The sequence below is a fragment of the Lithobates pipiens genome, unplaced genomic scaffold, assembly GCF_037356315.1.
Source record: "Lithobates pipiens isolate NorthernLeopardFrog02 unplaced genomic scaffold, aLitPip1_a1.2 Scaffold_18, whole genome shotgun sequence".
Classification (NCBI taxonomy): domain Eukaryota; kingdom Metazoa; phylum Chordata; class Amphibia; order Anura; family Ranidae; genus Lithobates; species Lithobates pipiens.
Genome location: NW_027507758.1, coordinates 435,496,034 through 435,523,513, shown reverse-complemented (window position 1 = coordinate 435,523,513; position 27,480 = coordinate 435,496,034). Strand labels below are relative to the sequence as shown.

The 27,480-nt window shown below is 43.2% G+C and overlaps 1 protein-coding gene across 1 annotated transcript in view; it reads right to left on the bottom strand.

Annotated features, from left to right (window-relative positions):
- The window catches only part of PLCH1 (phospholipase C eta 1), a 400,513-nt gene extending 381,970 nt beyond the window's left edge, over positions 1 to 18,543 (bottom strand). The window contains exon 1 of the mRNA XM_077488115.1: positions 18,364 to 18,543. The gene's annotated coding sequence lies outside the window, so the exon portion shown is untranslated. The remainder of the gene's footprint in view (positions 1 to 18,363) is intronic.
- Positions 18,544 to 27,480: the final 8,937 nt, after the last annotated feature.

Sequence of the window (27,480 nt, the reverse complement as noted above, 5' to 3'; positions counted from 1 at the left end):
TTTTTTTACCAAAAATATGTAGAAAATTACACATCAGCCAAAACTGTTAAGGCTTAAGTTGGCATATAATAGCAAAAAGTAAAAAATATTGTGTTTTTTTTAACCAGTTCCCAACCAGCGCACGCCGATGTATGTGGGCACAATGGCACAGGCAGGCATATTGGCGTACAGGTACGTCCAATCTGGTTGGGACCCCTGTGAGTCCAGTCGCGGGTCCCGTGGACTCGATCGCCGCGGGCATACCCATGATCGTCTCACGGGGCAGCTGAACGGAGAGATGCCGTTGTAAACAGCATCTCCCCGTTCTGCCTAGCAACAAATGACGCTGATCTCTGCTCCATGTGATTGGAGCAGAGATCAGTGTTCACTAAATGAAAGCCCAGCCCCCCACAGTTAGTAACACACCCCTAGGAACACTTAACCCCTACACTGCCACCCCCTGGTTAACCCCTTCACTGCCAGTGTCATTTACACAGGAATCACTGCATTTGTATAGCAGTGATTGCTGTATAAATGACAATGGTCCCAAAAATGTGTCAAAAATGTCCGATGTGTCCGCCGTAATGTCACAGTCACAATAAAAATCACTGATCGCCGCCATTACTAGTAAAAAAAAAATACTAAAAATTCGATAAAAGTATCCCCTATTTTGTAAACGCTATAACTTTTCCGCAAACCAATCAATAATCGCTTATTGCGATTTTTTTACCAAAAATATGTAGAAGAATATGTATTGGCCTAAACTGAGGGAAATTTTTTTTTTATATATTTTTTGGGGGATATTTATTATAACAAAAAGTAAAAAATAATGCGTTTTTTTCAAAATTGTCGCTCTATTTTTGATTATAGCGCAAAAAATAAAAACCGCAGGGGTGATCAAATACCACCAAAAGAAAGCTCTATTTGTAGGAAAAAAAGGGCGTCAATTTTGTTTGGGAGTCACGTCGTACGACCGCGCAATTGTCAGTTAAAGCGACGCAGTGCCGAATCGCAAAAAGTGGTCTGGTCTTTGGCCAGTAAAATGGTCCAGGGCTGAAGTGGTTAAAGTTGGCACTCTTTTTTTGTTTAAAGTGCAAATAAAAACCACAGAGGTGATCAAATACCACCAAAAGAAAGCTCTATTTGTGGGAAAAAATTTATTTGGGTACAATGTTGCATGACCGCACAATGAAAACTGACCTGGGCAGGAAGGGATGAAAATGCCCCGTATTGAAGTGGTAAATTAATGAAAGTGTATTTCTTCCAAAAAAAAATTGTATTTGAAAAACAGCTACATAAATACAGTGTGACATAAAATATTGCAACAATTGCCATTTTATTCTCTAGGGTCTCTGCTAAAAAAAAAAAAAAAAAAATTATATATATATATATAATGCTTGGGGGTTCTAAGTAATTTTCTAACAAAAGATTTGTTACTTGTAAACAAGTGTCAAAAAAGGTTTAGGCATGAAGGGGTTAATATCAGCTCCCAGCTTGAAACAATGGGAAAGAAGTGAGAAATCTTCATAGTGTAAGACTTTTCTTTTTAAGAAAAAAAAAAAAAACACATTCACCAAAAAAAACTTACATTATCTCTGCTCTGTCCTCAGGATCAGCCTCATGAGGTGACAGTCTGCTCCCCCGCAGCCTCTCGTTTGTTCTCTTCCTGTGGTCAGGCTAGGGAATTTTTTGCGCCCAGGAATTGCTATTAGGCCACCAGGACTACATGTCCCACGATGCTTTGCAGCTGCTGGAGGCTGTGATGGGCTCCCTCCCTCTACCAATGAGGAAGCAGGGGAGGGAACAGAGTGGGCAGACGCTCACACAGGCTGCAGTGTTCGGAGGAGAGGAGGAGGAGAGGAGGGGGGGGGGGAATCCCCCACACGAACTGACAGGTCAGGTTGGCTCTCACTCCACTGTCAGAGGATTAGTGAGAGCGCGACCGACGGGAGGTGCGGAAACAGAGCGGCCTCCACTACATAAGTGAGTGAGTGCCTCTTGAGTTTCCACGCCCCTCCCTCTGCCTCAGCTTGCAGCCAATGCCCTGACCCGAAAAGAAAAAAAAATTGTGAGCAGTGGCCGCCGGCCATTATGTATATATTGTTAGGGCAGCCTAGGGGGAAATTGCCACCCTGCCCCCTGGCCCAGCCCGCCCCTGGCGGCCGTGGCTCACAGCAGGGAGACCGGAGCGTCCCTGTACACCGATTCAGGTGCAAATCAGTTCACACCTGATTCAGAACCAAAAGACGCACAAGATCCTTCTGCAATCGAGACCCCAGCCGCCCTAGAGGTGTGTGAACCGGCTCCATTGAGAGTCGGGCAGACTCTCCTGTCATGCGAATTGTATGTAACGAAACCCGCATTGCATACAATTCGCATAAGTGTGAACCCAGCCTCAGAAGTATATTTTAGGCTCAGCGTTTAGAGGCAGCAAAAAAAACCTCCTGGTTTGTGTTTTTGAGAGGAGTTTTTTCAGCAGAAAAAAAACGCTAAACGTTAACGATAATAAAACAATAAACAATCCTAAATGCCTGTAAAACACGCTCTATACGAGCGTTTTTTCTGTGAAAATACTGGTGTTTTTTTAAGCCCCACGCACATGGACCCTTAACAGATTTTGCTAGTGTTTATGCCCAACTGCCAAAAAATGTTTTAGAAAAATCTTATTTATGGTTTAATCTTGAAATAAGCTGATTCACAATTGGCACATTCACTATGCGTTATTTTAAATGCTGATGGTGAAGTCCGTAGTCCAAAAAGGGTGTAAGTTTCCACTGCATCTTGCAATTTCTTAAAGCGGAGTTCCAGGCAAAAATTGAACTCCGTTTGAAACAAAAGCATACCTTTCATACCTTTTTAGTGTTTTTTTGGGACTTCCGTCCCATGTCACTATGGCAAGGTACGTCACTTACGCGTGTCCCCCTCCTCCCCCCCCGTTCCCTTCTGGGACTTGTGTGTGTCCCAGAAAATGATGGGACCATTCACAAAGCCCGGTACAACTCACGCAAGGGCAGTAGGAAACAGGCCGTGAAAGCCGCAAGGCTTCACTTCCTGTTTCCCTTAGTAAGGATGCTGATTCCTTCACCCGAAGGCGATGGACGGGTCGGCTTTTGGTGCCGACATCGCAGGCACCCTGGACAGGTAAGTGTCCTTATTTTAAGAGTCAGCAGCTACAGTATTTATAGATGATGACTTATTTTTTTCAGCCAAGCTGGAACTCTGCTTTAAAAGAGGAACTTCACCACCTCTCTAGGTCGGTTTTGATGTTAATTTCTACCTTGTCTGCTGGATTTAGAGAAAATAATATACTCACCTGCCCGGGGAATCCAGCGCTGACCTGCACAGCTGGCTGTCTCTTAGAGGCCCAGCATCTAAACCCCCCCGATGACTCTCACATGCATAGTGTATTCTACATAAGCCGCAAAGCCTCCTGAGATATGTGAAGTGATTATGCCTAGAGGCTTTGAGTGGGGAGTGATTTTCGCCTAGGTGAGAAAGGTAGAAGCATGGGTGTTCTTCATGATAAAGGATATTTCTCCATATACAAAAAAAATTGACTGTGATTTTCCAACGAGGGGAGGAGGAGTAAAATTTAATTGCAAAAGTAAATAGGAGTGAAGGCGCGCTTTAAGTGCATAGAAGACAGTAATTTTTTTAAAGTGTTTATTCATACCTCCCAACATTTTGAGATGGGAATGAGGGTCAATTTTTACTAGCAATCATATGTAGGCATAGGACATGCCCCCGTCACACCCCCTTAAAGGAGAATTAACCAAAAAAAGATTAATTAAATCCAAAGGGTATTTTTTTACCACTACTATTTCTTTACATTGGCTTTTAAAATTTACAAATGCAGCAATTTAGAAATTAGATAAAAGATTTAGCACTGGGAAACACTTTTTGAACAATAAATAGTGCATTTTATATACAACTATATAGATCAGACCAAAATGAGGGACAAACGAAGGGGGACAGAGGGACATTGCTCCAAATCAGGGACAGTCCCTTGAAATCAGGGACAGTTGGGAGCTATGGTTTATTTACACCAGTGAAATTCAGTAGAATCTAAAATGTATCTGCATGATATTTATTAAACTAAAGTTTCAATTTACTAAGCAAATGTGGTCATAAATACAACAATCTGCTCACTGAAGCGATCGCTGTAAATACTCTGTACATAATCCAACAAGGCCTCCAATGTATAGAGGGACAGGTGTAGTTTTTCCTGGATTAAGGCTAGCCATCCCGTGTGAACCCATACGTTCTGCCCCGCTTGGCAAGGACAAACAAACGTTGTTTAGTTTATAGCTGAAACAGTTTTGTTTGAAAATTAACCTCCTATGTGCCTGTCATCATCATGCAAAAATCTACTACTTGTTCAATAAGTAAGTATGAGCAAACACTTCCAAAAAAATGTAATTTAAATGTTATCTATGCTTATTACAGGAGACATACCTGTATACAAATGTTACACTTACGGTACTTATACAAAGGGCTTTTTTTCTCAAACAATAAGTGCTGGAACCTAACCACGACCCCCCAAAACCCCGCCACCCACACACCCTCCAAATTTCACAAACAGTAGGAGGGTCTAAAAGGGGCATTAAATACCAGGATTGCATTACATACAAGAGTGCAGAGCTGTCACTTGTAAACACCGAAACCGGACTTCTGTATTTACAAGTGATTGTGGTGAGCAGACCCCCCCCCCCCCCCCCAAGGGTCTGAGCCAGAGGTGGTGGGACTGAGTTCCACCAAGTTCCTCCTGAAAAAAAGCCCTGCTTATACATTATTATTATTTATTCTAAAGCAAGTCACAGTGGAAATGTAAATAATTCATATTCATCCCTGTTCATGAAGGAGTTTATAATCTGATGTCTCTACAACAATCATACTGACATACACAGCAGAGCCAATAACTGGATAAATCTTAGCTTGTTCAACATTTAAACAGACACAAAGGCATTATACATATAATTGTTAGCAGAGCTTTTCTTTACTTGAGAGCTATTAGCCCCAAGCTTGAGCTAACATTGCTCTGTTTTTATTCAGCCTGTCTGCAGTCTGCAAGGTAGGGTATAAAGCGTAACAAGAAATGCAGACCAAGGATGAGGACGATTTGAAAGCTACATACATGATCCACATACAGTACCTGTCTGACTCACAAAAATGGTGACTGTTACATGCACTGCATGCATGTAGTCACTAGGTAACCAGATTGCAAACTCCTGAGCTGAAGTGGGAGCTGGGTAACTGCCATTCTCTAGAATAAAGAAAAGATATAAGGATGTCCATAAGCACCCCAATCAAACCCCACCCTAATACAAAGCCCAATATAACACTTAGGTAAGTTGTTTATGGTTACAGGTTCCAACTCTATGTGATTTTATTAACACTCACAGAATTTTGTTACTGTTCCATATGAAAAAAATGACAGGTCCATCCTTCTAAATAAAGTAACACTGAACCTTCATTTCTTTTTAAATTAAAATAGCAAACGTGGTATACTTACCTGATCTGTGCAATGGTCTTGCATAAAGCAGCCCAGATCCACTTCTTTGTGGGTATCCCGCCGGCAGTCCAGGTCCCTCCTCTTCAGCAAATGCCCCCATAGAAAGCTACTTTCCATGGGGCACCCGTGTGGAGTCGCTCCCGAGCTGTCCTGTCTGCGTCTTTAGACCGAGCAACTCGCCCTGCCCCACTCTTCCCAGTCACAGTATTTGATTTACAGAATTTGGAGCCAATGGCTCCCACTGCTATCAATCTGCCCAATGAGGAGGGAGACAGCGGCAATAGCTGCTGTTATTGTGCACATAGCTAGATTGGATCAGGCTCAGATAAGAATAAGGGGGGGGGGGGTGGATACTGCAGCACAGAAGTTCTTATACCCTAATGCAAAGAATGTATTAAAAGAAAAGCATGGGTTTGGGGGGTTTTCTTCCATCATACTTACAATCTGTCACCTGGCGCCTCTACACTGAGAACCGAGCGATCGAACACAACGATGGCTCGGTTCTCACAGCTCACAGAGGAGAGAGCTGCTGACTGTCACTCCGCAGCTCTCCACTCTGCTCCTCCACACTCAATGGAGCGCTGAGCTGGAGAGGGGCGGGAAGTGGCCATCTCAGGCTCTCAGCGGCTTGCTGAGAGGCTGAGACCGGTATCACTCCAGGCACTTGGCGGATCCAGACTACCATTGTCGGGATGATGCGGTGCCTGGACTGATTTCTGTAATGTCAGCAGAGAGCGGAGTGCAAAATAAGCTGTCAAGCCCCATACACAACTCTGCATAGCGGAACTTTTTAGCGAGGGGGGGGGGAGGCGTTTTGGAGCATTTTCACTCATCACACATAGGGTAGCCCATCCACCTGAATTGCCGGCCCTACACACAGCAATCGCCCCAAAGAAGCTTCAGAACTTTGTTTTAGAGTTGAGCTTGGTGCGTATTTTACTGCAATTTTTGGTGCAAAGCATTTCTGAAATGCAAGGAAACGCACAGATGTGAATGGAGACTCGTTGTTCTTGTGTTACTGCACCAATTTCACTTTCAGGCCCATTCACAACATAGTGAGAGCGCACATTTTGTGTCTCGTTTTTCCTGTGACACGCATAGGGCAGCATGTCGATTTCAATTGGCTGCACTACATGTGGTTACTGGGACATTTTGGCGTTTTTTGGTTTGTGTGTTTTTTTACTGTGCGTTTTGCATCATTTGCCCCTCATTTTTTCACATGGCAAAATGTGTGTTTGGTGTGCTGTTAACCATTGATGGCCGTGAAAGGGCAACTAGTAATTTTAGATGTATAAACATGGTCATACACTATACAATCTGATTTTATATTGTGCATTTAGGGCCGGTTCACACTATTGACATGGCATACATTTCATGTAATGCGCAGCGCACTGCTGTTCACATTACATGAGATGTCTGTGCGGGTGCGATGTCAGCCATACAGATAGTGTGGCTGACATCGCACCGCATTTGGTTGCAAATATGCACAGGACTCTTTTTTTCTGTTCGGACTAGAATCGGACCGCACTTGTGTTCACACATATGCGATCCGATTCATGTCTGAACTGTCAGTTCGCAGTGCGATATGCGAGCTGAAATGGGGGTGTCATTAACATATAATGACACTCCCCAGCAGTTCGCATATGGCAGTGTGAACTGCCATGCGTGCCAGGTGTGATTCACAGGGTTCTCACATCGCAATAGTGTGAACCGGCCCTTAGTGAGAAGGGTGATCACTGATTGCTTGCATTTCATTTTAAAAATGTGCATCTGGAAATGGGTGGGTAGATGATGCAGGGTGTGTGCTAATGAGGTCAGCTGGTCAACTCCTTCCTGTGTCATGATTTAAAGTCTGTAAGGAAGAAATACATTACTAATGGAAACATCTGGAAACATGGATTAGGACAAGAAAAGTAAGTGGTTGTAGATTAAATGGAAAGCTTTGATATTTTTGCAAAAAAACTACATGAATGCTCTATTGGTTTATAGCGAGCTGGAATTTAGAAAAAAAAAAGTGTACAAAGGTGAACTTACCCTTTAATAAGTACACATTGCTAAGGTTGTCTAAATCAGGCTAATCTCTTTCTTTTACACAAGACGAAAAAGGTTTCTCTTTAAGAGCTAGTGCTATAAAAAGTTAAGATAAAGTTTAACAAAGTGAACAAAAGTATGGTATCGGGAGTAATACAAATGTATGTGCATGTTTGGGACTTTCCACCTTCAAATTGCATTCATCTATTTGATTTATCATGTCCTAAAGTCCTGAAACCCTTTCTATATAAATAGTATTATCTTACAATTCTATTATGCCACTTTAGATAGAGGGTTTCTTTGAGCAGCACTCTCCGATGACTGAATAATCTTTTAGCAGATATATTTATGCATTGGTATTGATTTACTAAAACTACAGAGTGCTAAATCTGGTGCAGCTCTGCATAGAAACCAATCAACTTCCAGTTTTTTTTTTTGTCAAAGCTTAATTGAACAAGCTGAAGCTAGAAGCTGATTGGCTACCATGCACAGCTGCACCAGATTTTGCCGTCTCTAGTTTTAGTAAATCAACTCCTATGTGTATTTGAAATTGCTCCAGCAAAGCCCACCAAATTCAATCTTTCAGTCTGTCTCACCATACAGATAATTTGTCAATCCCCTTGAAATTTTGTCTTTATCCACTTAAGCCCCAGACCATTTGGCTGGCTAAAGACCAGAGCACTTTTTGCGATTCAGCACTGTGTCACTTTAACTGACAATTGCGCGGTCAGGCGATGTGACAATTGATGTCCTTTTTTTTCTCACAAATAGAGCTTTCTTTTGGTGGTATTTGATCACCTCTGCAGTTTTTATTTTTTGCGCTATAAACAAAAATAAAGCGACAATTTTGAAAAAAAAAAAGCATTATTTTTTACTTTTTGCTATATTAAATATCCCCGAAAAATATATAATTTTTTTTCCTCAGTTTAGGCCGATACGCATTCTTCTACACATCTTTGGTAAAAAAAATAGCAATAAATGTTTATTGATTGGTTTGCGCAAAAGTTATATCGTCTACCATATAGGGGATAGTTTTATGGCATTTTTTTAATATTTTTTTTATACTAGTAATTGCAGCGATCTGTGATTTTTATCATGACTGTGACATTATGGCGGACGATTTTGACACATTTTTAGGACCATTGGCATTACATTTTTACAGTAATCAATGCAGTTTTTAGCATTGATCGCTGTCAATGCTAAAAACTGCATTGATTACTGTAAAAATGTCACTGGCAGTAAAAGGGGTTAACCACTAGGGGGCTAGGGAGGGGTTAAGTGTGTCCTGGGGAGTGATTCCAACTGTTAGGGGACTTGCCTATGAATGACACTTCACTGATCACAGCTCCCGATCACAGAGAGCTATGATCAGTGACAGTGTCACTAGGCAGAACGGGCAGATGCTTGTTTACATTAGCATCTCCCTGTTCTCCAGCTCCCCGAGACGATCAAGGGTATCCCGCCGCGATCGAGTCCGCGGGACCTACGATGCTACTCATGGAGCTCCCGGCAGGGTTGCGCACACCGGAGCGCACGTGACCACACGGCGGCAAATTCAAAGGGACATACCTGTATGCCCATTTGCCCGGCCGTGCCATTGTGCCGACGTATATATATATATATACACATGCGGAGGTCAGCAAGTGATTATTTTTACCTAGGGATCCTTCAAATAAGTGATTTTTCAGCAGACCAAGTTATTCAGCAAAAGTGTCAGTTAGAGGATTGAGACAAACCATTTAACACCAACGGGATGCTTGATCAGCTTTTTTTATTTATTTATGTAAAACTTTTATCCCAAAAGAGAAAAAAAGTAGCTATAACTGCTTAAAAAGTGTTAGCTGGAGTTCTGTTTTAATTGTGTCTAAGTTGCTCCTCCATCTAGAGTGGAGACACCCTAAGACAGAAAGAAGGAGATTTACTAAAACCGATGCACACAGAATCTGGTGCAGTTGTGCATAGTAACCAATCAATTTCTAGGTTTAATTGGCAAAGCTTAATTGAACAAGCCAAAGTTATAAGCTTATTGGTTACTATGCACAGCTGCACCAGATTCTGTGTGCACTTGTTTTAGTAAAGCACCCCCAGAAGTGTGTTACTGGCCAGATCACCAAGTGAAAAACAAGGGAAAAAAAACTTGTGTAGCCACCACATTTAGGCCCCTTTCACACTGGGGCAGGAGCGGCGTTGGCGGTAAAGCAGCGCTATTTTTACCACCGATTTACCGTCGTTTTAGCGGCGGTAGGCGGCCACTAGCGGGGCAGTTTTAACCCCCGCTAGCGCACGAAAAAGGATTAAAACCACCCGCAAAGCGCCACTGCAGCGTCGCGCTTTGCTGGCGGTATAGCCGCGCTGCCCCATTGATTTCAATTTGGTAGGAGCGGTTTAGGAGCAGTGAATAGACCTCTCCTTCACCGCTCCAAAGATGTGGCTAGCAGGTTTTTTTTCACCGTCCTGCTAGCGCACCGCTCCAGTGTGAAAGCCCTCCAGCTTTCACACTAGAGTGAAAGGGGCCAGATTTTTTCTGGCGCTATTTTTAGCGCTGTAGGGCCTGAAAAACGCCCCAGTGTGAAAGGGGCCTTAAGAGTGGCAAGCTGCAATATATTACATTTTTGCTTTTAGCTTTAATACCGCTTTAACCAGTTGCCGCCCGCCCATTATCAAATGATGGCGGGCGGATCGGCACTTGTTCTGGGATGCCGTTATATGACGGCGTCCTAGAATGGCCGCTCTCGCTGTGTTGCTAGGACACATTGTCACCTTGGTCTCTGTAAAGAGCCGCATCCTCTGAACTTTTAACCATGTGATTGGCTGTGTCCAATCACAGCCGGTCACATGTAAACATGGAGATGCCGGTAATAGGTGCTCCTCGCCTCACACTGACAAAGTGTGTGGCGAGAAGAGCAGATCAGCAGCATCTCCCCGCAGGGGGACATCTACACCTGTAAATCAGGGCACTGATCACAAGTGCCCTGATTACAATATAGCTCCAACAGTGTCACCAATCTGTGCCCACCAGTGCCAGCAATCAGTGCCCAGTGCCAGCAATCTGTGCCCACCACTGCCCACAAGTGCTACCAATCAGTGCCCATTAGCGATGTCACGCCACCCATCAGTGCCACCCATCAATGCCCATCAGTACTGCCTATCAGTGCTCATCATTGCTACATACCAGTGCCACCTTTTAGTGCAGTGCCCATAAGTGCAGCATATTTGTGCCTCCTAATCAGTGCCACTTAATCAGTGGTCATAAGTGCCACCTCATCAATGAGTTACAAAATTTACTGACAGAAACTAGGCAACAAAAATGTTTTCTTCGACATTTTTTTTTCCTTTTTTTTTTGTAAAAAATAAAAAAGCCAGCAGTGATTACATACCACCAAAAGCTCTATCTGTGTGAAGAAAATGATAAAAATCTCATCTGGGTACAGTGTAGCATGACCGCGCAAATGACCTGGGCAGGAAGGGGGTGTAAGTGCCCCGTATTGAGGTGGTTAAAGAAACTCTTTAGCGATGAAGTATAGAGACTGCCATTTCTGGCCTCAACTGAATATATTAGTTCTGTGGCTGTCATGCTGATCCAGTGGCTTCTGTACTTTTTGAGTCACTGACAGCATAAATGCAGGTTAGGAGAATTGCCTTCACTCACTTTACCGATTTCCCTACTTGTTCCAAGTCGGTGTAAAATACTGAAGCTGGAGAAAGACAGACAACTAGCATTACCAGAAGTTAAAAGACTCCCTCTGTACTTATCTCGGCACAGGTTTCCTTTAAAGCCCTCATGCATAAAACACTTGAAAGAGTCTATTCCCAGCCATTCGGGTTCTCCTCTCATTTTTCAGCTTGCACTACTAAACTGATAGCTGGTTGGTTACTATGGGTAGAAATTAAGATTTTCAGGCACTTTTTATATGTAAAAATTTTAGAACTTCACCAAAGTATGCTGTCACAATATGGGTAGGATTGTAGTACGTGTTCAGGAAACTCTAAATTCTTCCTTATAATCACAGAGCTGGTTCTGAAAAGCTTGCATTTAACATATTAGATGTTTGAGTGCACTGACCTCAATAAATGTGCCAAAAGACATGGAGTTTGCATAACTATACAGTATGTGCATAGTGGTCAAGCATCTAGTTGTCCCCTTAAAAGGGACTTCCAGATTCTAGTATAAGTTCCCATCCATTTTACTACTACTACCCATTTGAATTATAGGTTAGGAAGAGGCCTCTGTCTCATAACATTGAGACAAAGGGAGAAAGCTTTCCTGCCCCCCCCCCCCTTTCAAGGTACCCTCCAATGTTGAAAAGGGGTATGGTATGGTAGAGCAAAAGGGGATGCATACTCGCTGTCCTAACTTTCCAGTCCACGCTGAGGGCTGTTCTAGATGGGGGTCCTCGGCCTCCTGCCCGACCCACTGCACTCCACTGTGTAGTTAACCCAATGTTTCTAAACTCCAGTCCTCAAGGCGCCCCAACAGGTCATATTTTCAGGTTTTCCCTTATTTTGCACAGGTGATTTGATCAGTTTCACGACCTCAGTAATTACCACAGCCCTTTCATCTGAGGGAAATCTTGAAAACATGACCTGTTGGGGCGCCTTGAGGACTGGAGTTGAGAAACCCTGAGTTAACCCCCTCATGTAGCTAAATTCTATCCTTGGGCCGAGCCACCAGTGTAAAGCCTTGTACACCCACTTAGATTTATTTTTTTGGGGCATGCTAGTCTCATGAAAGTGAAGAGGTTACTCACAATACAAAACTTTTCGTACAACAGAATACAACATCAGAAGTGACATAACGCGTTGAATAGTTTTGTATGTATTCTTTTATTTCTGAGCATGCGTAGTCTTGCTCTTACAATTTTTTTTCGTACGAAAACAGTGCCAATGAAACAAAAACTGGACGTCGAGTTCACATCCAACAAAAATTTAATAGTCTGTACATCCAGCTTTTGTCTGATGAAAAGGTGAAATCGGCTGTCTAAAAAGCACCGCACTAATGATCCGAAAATCATCAGACAGCTCGTCGTAAAAAAATTTCCATCTGATTTTTGTATTGTGTGTACGGGCCTTAAGGCCTGCCATAGATGGAGCAATTTTCTTTGCTGCAACAGACAGTGTTGCTGAGCTAGTGTGTTCTCCTAGTGGTGGGGGGCAGGGGAAGCAGTGATTACTGCTAGTGGCTGTAATAGCTGCTAGCAATAATCAAATGCAAAACCTGACAGGCTGGTTGTCCCCAAGTTGATCGATCGATCAACTTGAGAACATTCAGCCTGGCCATACATGGTTTCAATCTCAGCCAGTCCCTGCTCAACAAGCCGAGATTCGTCTATGGCCAGCGTAAAGAGATTGTAAATGATGGTGAAAAAAATAAACAGTAAGACAAAAGGGATAATGAGCTAGCGTGCATCATTATGAAATACTAATCTTAGAACGAACCCTGCAGCGGTCCCGCACACCACTGGGATGGCTGACATCTTTCCCAGTGTTTTTTCCAGGTTCGCGGGATCTGGCTTTGTGAGTGGCCAGAGCCAAGATGACGTCACTCCCGCGCATGCACACGGGAGCCACCGTTTACTGCACAGGCTCTGAAGGCCCGACACGGTAAGCCAGACCTTCAGAGCGCATTGCGCAGGTGACTCTGAATATCTCCCAAACGGTGCAAGTTTAGGAGATATTCACAGTACCTACAGGTAAGCCTTCCTATAAGCTTACTTGTAGGTACAAGTAAAAAATTTGAGTTTACTTCCTCTTTAAGAATTTAGTTAACCAATATGGCGACAGCTAGTCCAGTGATATTTCAGGACAACAGCAATCTGTGACCAGACAACAAATAGGGGGTGCCACTCAAGGCTCCAGCTGGGTCCTGTGCTTTAGTACACCGCTGGGAGTGCTGGCAAGGGCAGAGCTCATCCCAGCTCCGATGTTACAACAGACAAAAAAGGTCCTATGCACCACACATCACTGCAAGACCCTGCGGATAACAGCCTTAGCCAAGGACATCCCCAATACATTTCACTCCACCCCTGGAGCTTAATCATTAACATGTCGGCCATCCGCAATCGCTCCACAGAGAGGCAGAACGGAGATCTGTCAAATCCCCATTCTTCTTTTTTTTTTTTTTTGCATATTTATTATAGCAAAAAGTAAAAAATATAGTTTTTTGGTTTTGTTTTTCATTTGTCGGTCTTTTTTGGTTTATAGCGCAAAAAATAAAAAACACAGAGGTGATCAAATACCACAAAAAGAAAGCTCTATTTGTGGGAAAAGGGGACATAAATTTTGTGTGTGTACAACGTCACATGACCGCGCAATTGTCAGTTAAAGCGATGCAGTGCTGTATCGCAAAAAATGGCCTGGTCAGGAATTGGGTAAATCCTTTCCTGGGGCTGAAGTGGTTAATCAAAATTAAGCTCCAGGGTGGAGTAAAGCTAGAGAGTTAGGGTGTGGCTTGGCTGAGGCTGTCATTTCACATATCCACAGGGTCTTGCAGTGATGTGTGATGGATTTGAGCACAGGTATATCTTGCTTCTGTTGCAGTGATATGCGGCACATAGGACCTTTTTTGTCTGTTGTCCCGTACAGGCAGGGCCATCTTTAATATTGATTGGACCCTGGGCAAACATTTTCTTTGCCCCCCCCCCCCATGCAATTTCACGCTCCACCTGCTCGGAGACATATAATAAATAGCAGTTAGACTCAAAATCAGTTTACTGAATCAGATAAGGCAGCGATTGCGATTGGTTGCCAGAGGTTACAGTGTATCACTACCACTCACTGACTAGCTGCTAGAGGTTACAGCTCACATTATGGCTGACTGATTATTTGCTATAGGTTACAGCACATGATTTTTGCTTGTTGATTGATTGCTCGAGGTTACCGCACACTATTACTGCTCGCTGATTGGTTGCTAGAAGTTACTGAATATCTTTACTGCTCAATGATTGGTTGCAAGAGGATTGTGTACATCATTACTGCTCACTGGTTACTAAAGTTTATAGCACATCATGTCCTCACTGCCTGCACACCATGGACTGGGGAGGTGAGGAGACCTATCAATAGGCAAAAAAACCCTAGGGTTCCTAGTACTCCTGGGATCAGTGGCAATGCTGGGCTGTTAATGGGATCAGTGGCAGTGGAGGAGGAGTTGGGATTAGTTAGGAGGCAGTATGCTGCGGTAAATTCTGAAACATGTAGAGCAAAACTGGAAATCTTTGGCAAGTATATAGTGGGGGGATACTACACTGGCCACCAATGTACTGGAGAATTTACAATGACCAACAATGTGAGGGGGGATTTACACTGACCACCAATGTGAGGGGGAATTTGCACTGATCGCCATGTAAAGGGGGATTTTACGCCACCCACTAATATAAACAGGGATTTCTACACTGACACCAATGCAATAGGAGCATTTACACCAACCGCCAGTGTAAGGAGGAGTATACAATGACCTCCATGTAAGGTTGACACTTCTGCACCATTCACCAATGTGGGGGGGGGGGTTACACTGACCACCAGTGTAAGGGAAATTTTGTACTTACCACCAATGTAAAGGGAAATGTGCTCTGATCACCAATGTAATAAAGAATTTACACTGACAACCAATGTAATGCAGATTTTACATCAACAACCCATAAAAGGGGATTTCTACACTGGTCACCAATGTAAGGAGGGATTTACACTCACCACCAATTTAAAGCGGTCTTCTACATGGACCACCAAGGGAGGATTCAAACCTGACCGTAAAAGTTTGGACTTTTTTTCACCGATTACCAATATAAAGAGGAGTTTCTACACTGGCCACCAATGTAATGGGGATTTACACTGACCACTAATGTAATAGGAGCATTCACAGTAACCACCAATGTAAGGCGGGATTTACACTGACCATCAATGTGTGAATGAAAGGATTGCACGCCAAGCCCCAATATAATAATAAGAGTCCCACTGACCACCACTGTAACAGACATTTAGCCTACGTTCACATTTGTGTGTGTTGGGAATGCATGCAAAATGCTTTCCTTACACCACAGAAACTTGCTGCCCTTTAGCAGATATACAGCAGTTCCATTAATTGTTAATGACACCCTCGCACATCGGCTGAGATGTGTGCATTCAAATGCCCTAAAATTCACAGTGCTGCGGCACCATGTTATTTTAAAAAAGGGTTCCATCTTGAATTTTCTTACCTTTGCAGAACAATCTGATATTAGGTGGAATAACCAGAGTTGTAGGTAGGACTTTCCAGCATGCACCTTTACCTCCCCAATGGGCAGCATTCAGCAGAAGTGATGGTGGTTATGACCTCAGGGGAGCATGATATACATATGAATGCTGAATGCCGCCTCTATTAACATATTAATGCTGCCAGTCTGCAGCTATTTACATAATGCTGCTGCGATGTACATATCAATGCAGGTTATTTACATGTAAACACAGGGTCTGCAGGTGAGCCATCTATACACAGCAATAGGGTAGAGCAGGGCAGCATTAGTAACAGAACTTCACACTGAGATATCAGGACACAGCATGGGAATAAAACTTCAAGGGAATTTAAACTGGGATAGTTGGCAAGTATGAGACAGCTGCTTTGGGCCTCACAACAATGATAGGGCCCAGGGCAGCTGCCCTTTCTGCCCTGCCTTAAAGACGGCCCTGCATACAGGGCTGTGGCAGTCTACCATGCTGCCTAACAGCCAAACAAAGTCCATTAACATTGACTTCAAAGCTCTTCAGATTTGGGTTTGGCTTTCTTGCTGCTTTCCAGCCTTTTGGGATTTGTTCAAGCAACGCTAAATATGGGCAACTTTGTATTTTCCATAGATTAAAGCGGACAAATTAAACCTACAAGGCCAGGCTCATTTTTGAGCACAGCTCAGTGTCGGTGCCCACAAGAAGACATCCGTTACTGCAACCAAAACTGGTAATATATGGTTGGATGCTGCAAGTTGCTGCACTTTATACACCACTACTGCTGCTTGTACTGCTTTACTATATAAACTTGTGTAGGTTTTCTGAGCCATAGCGGCGGATTTACTAAAACTGAAGCCTGTAAAACCTGGTGCAGCTCTGCATAGAAACCAATCAGCTTCCAGGTTTTTTTTTTTTTTTTTTGCCAAAGCTTAATTGAACAAGCTAAAGTTAGAAGCTGATTGGCTACCATGCACAGTTGCACCAGATTTTGCACTCTCCAGTTTTAGTAAATCAGCCCCATAGTTTCATTCCAGACAACCACTTATGTGATAAGAGTACAGTCTGGATTGATCAATTATACGATATCTGATGCCAAGATCTACAGGACACGGCTCAAGCAGCTTTGTATAGTATAGCTTCCCTGTAATTTGTGTTCAGCCAAGGGAAGTCATCTCTCCCAGGGTTGTAAAATAAAAACGGTTTCTACACGTGATCACCATTTCTACCTAACGAAGGAAGAAAGTGAAAAAAAAAAAAAAGGTTTGCCTGTGACAATTTGGTTTGGGCATTTTTCAAGTGACAGACACTTTAACAATGACGTTCCTGAAGGCTTCATTCAATTCTTATAAAATCTTTTGTTCCTCCCTGAAAACATTGCTTGTTGTGAATCTCTCCAGCATCAAATGTTTGCTGTGCCTACCCTCCTCCCAAGCTCTTGTTAACTAGTGTGTTTTATTATAGGGCACAGTGCAAGGCAAGCCATCAAAGCCAGCAGACACATATGTTATTAAGATCTGCCAGGATCAAGCTAGCAGCATGAACTTCCAATGAGGTGACTACTTGGCCCAAACCTTCAAGCCTAAGCCTGGAGCTTGTGATTAATGCTCAAAGCCACAGCACCGTAAATAAAACATAAGGGACGTTTAATTGGAATCCCTGACCCTTGTCAGCCATTGTTTAATAATGTATTATGTAGCCATACAGTGCACCCTTGTTCCTTCCACACCAGATCTCAGTAATCTGATGCTCTTTGTATAGGCTGGGCTCCGGGAACTACCTGAAAGCAGCAGAAATGTGACATCTGATGGAGACAAGGGACACTGAGGGGGGAGACAAGGGACACTGAGGGGGGAGACAAGGGACACCGAGGGGGGAGACAAGGGACACCGAGGGGGGAGACAAGGGACACCGAGGGGGGAGACAAGGGACACCGAGGGGGGAGACAAAGGACAGCCATCACAGGGGCATTACTGACACAGCAAACTGGACATGTTCATCCAAAGCAAGTTTAGCTAAAAGCAGAAGGAAGAAACAGTTTCCAGAGACATCACTAAGATAAACAGTACAGCTTAGACATTAGATCATACAGTGTAACAAAGCAAAGCAATATTGTTTGTTTGTGTTATACATTGTATACAAAACAAGGGCTTATGTCACAAGTGATCAGCAAGTCCTGGAACAAGCATCAGCCTATCGTTGGAGTGACAGCTGTGTGTGTGTGTGTGTGTGTGTGTGTGTGTGTGTGTGTGTGTGTGTGTGTGTGTGTGTGTGTGTGTGTGTGTGTGTGTGTATATATATATATATATATATATATATAATACATACAATTATTTTTTTTAATTATGATTATTTTTTCCTGGATCACATGGAATACTGCACTTTATATGTGAATGAGCCCATCTGGGAATAGTTCTTCACTCACATCTACAGCAGGATGCTTCATCAGCACACACAATCCATAGGACATGCATTCAATCGGAGTGCCGGGTATGCTAGTGTCATACACTGAACAATCACACCGGTATACGATCAGATCTCATTGCTGACTCCATCAGATCACATCATGATAATGGACAATCCTGGGAGAGGTGACGCGTGCAAGGTGACTGCAGGGTACAGTATACAATCATTGAACACAGATCACTTACCCGATCGCACGTGTATGATGGAGCCCGGCTCCGGTAAAGTTCCCCTGGACAGACGATCACATCTCCACGGCCACTGCTGCCGCCACTAGTCACTCTGCAGTTCAAACAGCGAGCCAGCGCGGAGTACAGGGAAGACCTGGAGTCGGATTCCGGCCGCCTGGGAGCGGGTCCGCTCTACTCTCTTACCATGCACCTGGCACTATCCGGGCTGACAGTCCGGGTTTTACCGCACCTGGGAGGGGACAAGCAACAGGTACTTTTCTTGAAAGAAGAAAAAAAAAAAAGAAAGGTTTGTGACACCCAATCATTGTCCATGGCACTGGAGGCAGAGGCGGTGGGTGCTGTCACCTCTGTGCTGTCACTGCAATCTGTATAGTTCAATACAAAGCTCAATCCAAGAATACAAAGGGACATACTTGGATACAGCTTATATTTATATATATTATGATGGATCAGGACTTCTTATGGCAACAGCAGATGTTCTCAACAGTTTCACCCCAGAGGAACCTTTATAAAATTCATTCTTTGGGAGTCATTGGGGAAAGGTCCCCTACATTGGTGGTCAGTGGGAGGAATTCCTCTTACATTGGTGATCAGTGGGAGGAATTCCTCTTAGCCCTTGTACACACGGTCAGAGAATCCGTCGGAATGTGTCCTATCGGACCGTGTTGTCGGATAATCCGACTGTGTGTGGTCTGCATCGGACTGATTCTGTCGGAATATCCGTCGGACCCAATTTTCCAACTTGTTGGAAATATTTTCCGACAAACTGGTCCAATCGGACATACTCCGATCATGTGTAGAGAATTTTGATCAGACAAAGTGCCACGCATGCTCAGATCAAATTCCTACATCAAAGCTATTGGCTACTAGCCTGAATGTAGTCCCATCGTAACGAAATTACGTCATCACGTTCTGAAAGATCGGATTTTTCGACAACTTTGTCCGACCGTGTGTATGCAACAGTTTCGGACAAGATCCGACGGACAAAATCTGACGGATTTGGTTGTCGAATCCTCCGACTGTGTGTACAGGGGCTTACATTGGTGGTCAGTGGGAAGAATGCCTCTTACATTGGTGATCAGTGGGAGGAATGCCTCTTACATTGGTGGTCAGTGGGAGGAATGCCTCTTACATTGGTGATCAGTGGGAGGAATGCCTCTTACATTGGTGATCAGTGGGAGGAATGCCTCTTACATTGGTGGTCAGTGGGAGGAATGCCTCTTACATTGGTGATCAGTGGGAGGAATGCCTCTTACATTGGTGGTCAGTGGGAGGAATTCCTCTTACATTGGTGGTCAGTGGGAGGAATGCCTCTTACATTGGTGGTCAGTGGGAGGAATGCCTCTTACATTGGTGGTCAGTGGGAGGAATGCCTCTTACATTGGTGGTCAGTGGGAGGAATGCCTCTTACATTGGTGATCAGTGGGAGGAATGCCTCTTACATTGGTGATCAGTGGGAGGAATGCCTCTTACATTGGTGATCAGTGGGAGGAATGCCTCTTACATTGGTGATCAGTGGGAGGAATGCCTCTTACATTGGTGATCAGTGGGAGGAATGCCTCTTACATTGGTGGTCAGTGGGAGGAATTCCTCTTACATTGGTGGTCAGTGGGAGGAATTCCTCTTACATTGGTGGTCAGTGGGAGGAATGCCTCTTACATTGGTGATCAGTGGGAGGAATGCCTCTTACATTGGTGGTCATAAGTCACATGTATAACTTATGATCATAAGTTATCAACTTCATCCCTGCAATAGATAACTTATGATCAAATGCATGAGCTAAGTATCTCATTGCTGCCAATCAATGCAAACGATCAAGATATGTCCTTCCTGGCCAATCCAATCAGTTTGACCAAATCCTAACTAAATTGAGTCTATATTGAACGGAATTGAAGGTGTGGCCATTTGATTGTTTGTGGAGTCACTCATTTTGATTGAATCACACAATGATTGGATGGAAAAAAATCATCGCAAATGTGGCCATCATAAAGGAGATTGCACAATGATCGTATAGTTTTTGACCAGCTATAAAAATCATTGCCCCCTGTGCTTCTGGATCTGCAAAGTGGAGATGGACCTCAAACTATGAAGACATCACATGGGAGGTCAATCAGCTACAGCTCAAGGAACCCCTAGCAACCTCTGGAGGAACCCTAGATGAGAATGGCTGATGCAGAGTCTATGTAATTGTGTTATCACATTCTGCTCCCAAGACTGTAATGTAAATGGGGAGGGTTGAAGAAAGACCTGGCACCCTATCACATAAAAAAGTGTCAAGAAAATTATATTAGATGTATATATAAGCTACACTGAATGCAGAGTGTATATATATATATATATATATATATATACATATACATACACACAGTATCTCACAAAAGTGAGTACACCCATCACATTTTTGTAAATATTTTATTCTATGTTTTCATGTGACAACACTGAAGAAATTACACTTTGCTACAATGTAAAGTAGTGAGTGTACAGCTTGTATAACAGTGTAAATTTGCTGTCACCTCAAAGTAACTCAACACACAGCCATTAATGTCTAAACCACTGGCAACATAGGTGAGTACACCCCGAAGTGAAAATGTCCAAATTGGGCCCAAAGTGTCAATATTTTGTGTGGCCACCATTATTTTCCAGAGCTGCCTTAACCTTCTTGGGCATGGCGTTCACCAGAGCGTTCACTAGAGCTTCACAGGATGCCACTGGAGTCCTCTTCCACTCCTCCATGATGACATCATAGAGCTGGTGGATGTTAGAGACCTTGCACTTCTCCACCTTCATTTTGAAAATGCCCCACAGACGCTCAATAGGGTTTAGGTCTGGAGACATGCTTGGCCAATCCATCCCCTTTACCCTCAGCTTCTTTAGTAAGGCATTGGTCATCTTGGAGGTGTGTTTGGGGTCGTTATCATGTTGGAATACTGCCCTGCAGCCCCGTCTCTGAAGGGAGGGGATCATTCTCAGCTTCAGTATGTCACAGTACATGTTGGCAGTCATGGTTCCCTCAATGAACTGTAGCTCCCCAGTGCCAGCAGCACTCATGCAGCCCCAGACCATGGCACTCCCACCACCATGTTTGACTGTAGGCAAGAAACACTTGTCTTTGTACTCCTCACCTGGTTGCCGCCACACACGCTTGACACCATCTGAAACATATAATTTTCTTGGTCTCATTAGACCACAGGACATGGTTCCAGTAATCCATGTCCTTAGTCTGCTTGTCTTCAGTAAACTGTTTGCAGGCTTTCTTGTGCATCATCTTTACAAGAGGTTTCCTTCTGGGTTGATAGCCATGCAGACCAATTTGATGCAGTGTGCGGCGCATGGTCTGAGCACTGACAGGCTAACCCCCCCACCCCTTCAACCTCTGCAGCAATGCTGGCAGCACTCATACCTCTCTTTCCCAAAGACAACCTCTGGATATGACTCTGAGCATGTGCACTCAACTTCTTTGGCCGACCATGGCGAGGCCTGTTCTGAGTGGAACCTGTCCTGTTTAACTGCTATATGGTCTTGGCTATCGTGCTGCAGCTCAGTTTCAGGGCCTTGGCAATCTTCTTATAGCCTAGGCCATCTTTATGTAGAGCAACAATTATTTTTTCAGATCCTCAGAGTTCTTTGCCATGAGGTGCCATGTTGAACTTCCACTGACCAGTATGAGAGAGTGAGAGCGATAACACCCTAATTTAACACTCCTACTCCCCATTCACACCTGAGACCTTGTAAGACTAACAAGTCACATGACACTGGGGAGGGAAAATGGCTAATTGGGCCCAATATGGACATTTTCACATAGGGGTGTACTCACTTTTGTTGCCAGCGGTTTAGACATTTATGGCTGTGTGTTGAGTTATTTTGAGGGGACAGCAAATTTACACTGTTAGACAAGCTGTGCACTCACTACTTTACATTGTAGCAAAGTGTCATTTCTTCAGTGTTGTCACATGAAAAGATAGAATAAAATATTTTCAAAAATGTGAGGGGTGTACTCACTTTTGTGAGATACTGTATATATCACATACACTGCCACTAACCAACTAACCTGCCTGCCTAATCTAGCTCAATCTCTCTATCTCCATCCACTATAACACACTATAAGGGCGCTGTGTAAGCAGCCTTTTATAGTGTGGGGATCGTTTGACTTAGTCCCCCTAAACCATGATTGGCGAATGACACCCTGCCTTTGGCCAATTATGGCTCTCACCGAGGAGCGTGCAGTGATTGGCCAAATCACGCAGGTCAGGTGTATGCTTTGGCCAATCATCATACAGCAATGCACTGCGGTCTTGCAGTGCATTATGGGGCGCTCGAATTTGCTGCGAATGCCCCATAAAATCCACTGTTAGGTGAACGGGCGAACACCTGATGTTCGAGTCGAAACTAACTCGAAGCTCATCCCTAGTTACCAATGGTAACAATTTGGTTAGCATTCAGAGCGTGTGGACAGGGTTACATTTTCCCTATGGACACTAGACGCATAAGGGATGTATACCTCCACCATGCCTGTGTGCATTTTTCCCAGTTTCCAGCCATAGCATAATGATAGCTTGTCTTCTAACCGGCTCAAATATGCTAGAGCTTGTATGACTGCTGTGATAAGGGCATTAAACCAAGTCTATGGTGTCAGGGACTAAAGGTGATATTTCACTACATTATATGGTGGTACTAGATTTCGAAAAGAAGAATAAATTGTATTGTGCAACATGCCTCCCAACTTTTTGAGATGGGAATGAGGGACACCTATCAGCAGAAGTATATGATAAAAAAACAACACAAGATACTAGCGCTTTAAAAGATACTGGTGTGTCCTTTTCAGTTCAGTCTGTATTGTTCATTAAAATAAAATAATGATTCATTAGTATAACCCTCTCAACCAGCTTGCATCGATTATAGGGTTAATTGCTATCTTGTCTGTCATTATCTATTCACTCTCCTATTTAAGAGCAGTCCACTGCAGCATTGCCTATACCTGCACTTGAGAAAGGAGCGCGCATGCCCGAACGAGGCTTGCGCAAGCTCAGAAACGCGTTGTGCTTTTGGGTACCCCCCCCCCCCCGGCTGACTTCACACGCTGTCTACGAGCCAGTCTGAGTCTCTGTGCATCACAGAACACAGCAGAGCTTCCCCTAGCGCGCTGTGGAGGAGGATTCATCCAGTAACAGCACCAGCGAAAGGGAACAGTGATTTGACTATCAAACGGAGGACAATAATAATTATGGATGTAAGTGAGACTTTTATTAATTGTATAAAATAAATGCACTTTTTACTGAATTGGCGCTCTTCTATATATTCCTTTATTGGTATCAGCAGAAGTATGCAGGCATAGGACACACCCATTGCCACGCCCCCTTAAAGGAGAATTCTACAAAAAAAAATTGCTTTTTTTACCACTACTATTCCTTTATATTGGCTTTTGGAATTTACAAATGCAGCAATTTAGAAATCAGATGAAAGGTTTAGTGTTGTAAAAACTTTTTGATAGCTAATAAGTGCATTTTATATACAACTATATAGATCAGACCAAAATGAGGGAGAAATGAGGGACAGAGGGACATTGCTCCAAATCCGGGACCGTTGGGAGCAATATTTTTTCTTTTCAGATACTTCTAAAGGTGCAGCCAAATAACAATTGAAGGGGGATACAAAAGAATGAATATATAAAGTAAAACACCAGATGTCTGATTACAATACAGGAAAGTTGAATGCATTCATTTTATTTTCTATACTTATACTGTTTTGTTCAATAGTAAAGATCAATGAATATGTGCATAGTGCTGCATCATATAGTGGAGAATTAAATATCAGTTTAGTCACATTATTGTACGTCACTTATATGCAACTTTAAACAGAGTATTGTACCTGCAATTCATCCGCAGCTTCCATTTTTAAAATTGTATTTTTAGAAGAGGGAAATATGATTATGACAAAAAAATGCTAACAGAGCTAACGTGGATGAGAATTTGAAAGTCCACCGCCTGGTCTTGCAGCTGTCCAGCATCTACTCTACTTGTATTTGTCTGTTTAAAGTCTACAAGGAGCCCTAATCTCCAGATTTACCTCCCACTACAAACCCCCCACCAATGACAAGCCTGTCTCTGGTCATTAGCACAACAATAGGCCTTGAATGACATCAAACTGTTACTGGGGGAAGAGTGTTCACATGTTAATTTTTAACCAGAAAGTAGCCTAAATAGGGTCTGCAGCTCTCTGTGTCCTCTAGCCACACTTGGGTAGCTTGTGTCTCAATAACTCTTATCGGACCACAATTTACAGTCTGTCATGGCAGCCTACCAAAACACGCTGGGACTCAACTGCAGAACAACCACAGGCTTATCTTTAAAAATACAAACTAATCAATTTATATGTAACTTATTCTCCAAGCTCTGGTTTGGCATTTCCTCCCCCGATCTTTGTATTCCAGGGATTAGAGACCCAACCTAAATGTCCCTAGTGCAATGTGCTATATGTGGTTTGTAGTGGTTGTCTGTTTTAGTGGAAGAATTAAAGATGTCAAAGGGGTGCAACTGCATTCATATCCCGGAGTTGGACAAACGAAGCAACATTTATTGGCATGCTGACCAATGTTGGGGAGTCTTTATAAAATGTGTGTGCTTACTGAAGAGGTTTCAAATGATCCCCCAATACAAGAATGTGCATAGGAGCTCAATTAAAGTCTTTCTATTCTTCTTAGTAACAATGCGCAGAAAGTTTTGCTTGTACTATTACCAGATTATCCACAGGGCAAACTAAGCAGGAGCCTAGGACCTGGTGGATACCCAGGGGACACCCAGCTACAGGGCGATAGTGAAACTGGTTAAAGCTGTGTACCTACCTGTCATTTCTCAAGGGAGGATGAACTTGTAGGATGTCTGATGGGGCTGTGCAAATGCAAATTGGTTGACTATTGCAAAATTTTTCAAAGACAAAGAAATCCAAGGGGAGGGAAGCTACTGACCAATCAGAATCCATCTGGTCCATCCTGGACGCGCTGATGGAGATGAGCAGGGATTTAAAATCTCGGGACTGCCACAGCAGATGTGAGGGTGCTGACATCTTGGGTAGGGTTGCCACCTCATCCCTTTAAATCCGAACACATATTTATTACACAGGTTCTGTGGCTGATTAAGGTGGTAAATAAACTCACTTGGTGCCTTATCTGCATCTGTGGGGCATCCTCAAACAGAAGATGGAGGAGCGCAAGGTCTCTAACATCCACCAGCTCCGTGATGTCATCATGGAGGAGTGGAAGAGGACTCCACTGGCAACCTGTGAAGCTCTGGAGAACTCCATACCCAAGAAGGTTAAGGCAGTGCTGGAAAATAATGGTGGCCACACAAAATATTGACAATTTGGGCCCAATTTGGACATTTTCACTTAGGGGTGTACTCACTTTTGTTGCCAGCGGTTTAGACATTAATGGCTGTGTGTTGAGTTATTTTGAGGGGGCAGCAAATTTACACTGTTATACAAGCTGTACAGTCACTATTTACATTGTAGCAAAGTGTAATTTCTTCAGTGTTGTCACATGAAAAGATAGAATAAAATATTTACAAAAATGTGAGGTACTCATTTTTTGTGAGATACTGTAATTCACCTTTACATTTTTGCTGTAAAAGTGAACTAACCCTTTATCCCCTTGTCGACTAGCCGCCATGATCCCGCGAGCCATCGTAGCTATACGTCGGCTCGCAGGATCGGGATAGCAGGCGCACGTTGCACAGTGGGGGTGCGATGCTCGTGGGCGATGGTCACGATGACCGCTGGCAACGAGCGATCGCAGGCATGAGAGGCAGACCAGGGATAAGTGTTCTGTTCTGTGAGGCATGACAGATCGTAAGTTCCTATTAGCTAGGAACCACAAGCCATTAATTCCTCTAGATCAATCCCCTCCCCCTACAGTTAGAAACACACATAGGGAACACAGTTAACCCTTTGATCATCCCCTGCCAGTGACATTTTTACAATAATCAGTGCATTTTTATACCACTGATCGCTGTATAAATGTCAATGGTCCCAAAAATGTGTCAAAAGTGTCTGATGTGTCCGCCATAATGTCGCAGTCCTGATAAAAGTCTCAGATCGCCACCAATACTAGTAAAAAAATGCAAAAATAAAAATGCTATAAATCTATCCCCTGTTTTGTAGATGCTATAACTTCTGTGCAAACCAATCAATATACGCTTATTGCTAATTTTTTTAACCAAAAATATGTAGAAGAATACATATCTGCCTAAACTGAGAAAAAATTTGGTTTAAAAAAAAAAAAAATGGGGATATTTTAGCAAAAAGTACAAAATATTGAGTTTTTTTCAAAATTGTCACTCTTTTTCTGTTTATAACGCAAAAAATAAAAACCGCAGAGGTGATCAAATACCACCAAAAGAAAGCTCTATTTGTGGGAAAAAAAGGACGTCAATTTTGTTTGTGTGCAGGGTCACACAACCACGCAATTGTCAGTTAAAGCCACGCAGTATCGCAATCGCAATGAAATGGCCCGGTCATTCAGCAGCCAAATCTTCTAGGGCTGAAGTGGATAGTCAAAGAATTTGCATACATCATTTAGGTACTTATTGGCGAGATGATGTGTTGGCACATTACATCTAGAATGAAAAGGGTGCTTAAGGAAATACAGATACATTTTCTCATTCTTCTGATGTGGAGGGTGCCTTTGTTTTATAAGCAGTGTTAATTTTGGCAGCAAATTTTGATTAAGTTTTAGTCTTAAAGCGGGAGTCCGCCGGGAGTTCCACCGTTTTTTGTGGCCCGGAGGGGGGGAGGATTCCAATGAGCGGAAGGTCCACTTTAGGGTGGACCTCCGCTTTAAGCACCATACACACTATCAGATTTTATGCTGATTTTTGTCTTCAGATTTACCAAAACCATGTAGTACAAGGGCCTGCATGATTGCATACAAATTGAAACCCCTAAGGTTTGACCTCGTATTATATGGTTTTGGTAAATCTGAAGGAAAAAATCAGCAGAAAATCTAATAGTGTGTATGGGGCTTTCGTCTTAGGACTAAAATGGCACTTTAATTTTAGTCTTCTGCAATCATTTTAGTTTTAGTTGTATTTAGTCGCCTAAATCTCCAGTACATTTTAGTCGACT